Source organism: Mus caroli, chromosome 8 (assembly GCF_900094665.2).
Source record: "Mus caroli chromosome 8, CAROLI_EIJ_v1.1, whole genome shotgun sequence".
Lineage (NCBI taxonomy): Eukaryota > Metazoa > Chordata > Mammalia > Rodentia > Muridae > Mus > Mus caroli.
Window position 1 is genome coordinate 17,777,857 of NC_034577.1, and position 1,384 is coordinate 17,779,240.

The window sequence follows — 1,384 nt, forward strand, 5'->3', positions numbered from 1 at the left end:
CTTGAACTCAGAGATCCGCTGCTTCTACCGGAATTAGCCACCATATCCAACATACAAGTTGTTTCGTGGGAGCATTACCTAGACATTTTCAAACATATAGAAAATAAAAAAGCCAGCTGGGCNTGGTGGCGCACGCCTTTAATCCTAGCACTCGGGAGGCAGAGGCGGGCGGATTTCTGAGTTCGAGGTCAGCCTGGTCTACAAAGTGAGTTCCAGGACAGCCAGGGATACACAGAGAAACCCTGTCTCATAAAACCTAAATAAATAAATAGCCACATATTACAAGTACAGGGAGCAGAGNGTAGCCCAGTACAGAGAGCCTGTCTGACACATCCAAGGCTCAGGTGTGATGCCTTCCACTAGTGGTGGCTTTCAGATGTGCTCCTTGAAACGTCCATGCAAACAGGAACTGGAGTATGAGACTGGGTGAGCTGTACATGCTAATCTTTCACTGGAAAGCAGTTGCATGTTTGCAGTCTGAGTAAGTTCCTGGGCATTTGGTAGATGCCAGATTAGTAGTTACCGAGACATTTTGCGTATGAATTTGGCTCATGTCTTGCCTATGAACTAGTCTGAAATGAGGTTAGAGAACACGTGTGTGATCAAGAACCATGGGCTAGCAGTCGACTCATCGTTTCTTAGGGCCCCTCTTTGCCTTTTCTTTTATTATTTATTTATTTATTTATTTGTTTGTTTTTTTCAGACAGGGTTTCTCTGTAGCCCTGTCTGTCCTGGAACTCACTCTGTAGATCAGACTGGCCTCGAACTCAGAAATCTGCCTGCCTCTGCCTCCCAAGTGCTGGGATTAAAGGTGTGCACCATCACACCCGCTTTGCCTTTTCTTAAAAAGAGAAAACCAACTCTAAGTGACAGTCCCCGAATGTCTCACTCTGTAGCAGTCTGCCCTTAAACTCAAGACCCTCCCTCCTTTCCCAGGTGTGCCTAGCCACACCCAATTTCAGAAAATTCTTTAAAAAAACAAGGTGACTTATGAACCTGAAGATTTTATTATTTCTCTGTGCCAGGCCTCATACATGCTCAGCGCTCTACTGGAGTCACATGTCAGAAGGTAACATCTTGTCAGGCCCAGGAAGCTCCACCTTGAGTATCCCAGGAGCTGGGCAGTCCAGAACTTCATCTTGGCCACATTACAACTTGTGGGAGTTGGTTCTCTTCTTCCATCAAGTGGGTCTGGGGGAATGAACTGTGGGATGGGGCANTGTGGCAAGTCTGTTTATCCACTGAGGTACCTCACCAGTCCCATTTTGTATTCTCAATAAATATCTACCTTTTTAAAAGTCATCAGATGATCCAAGATATAGTAATTCTGATAACTCTTTTCTAATGAAAACTATCTATTCATATTAAGTAAGGGTTGGTAAGA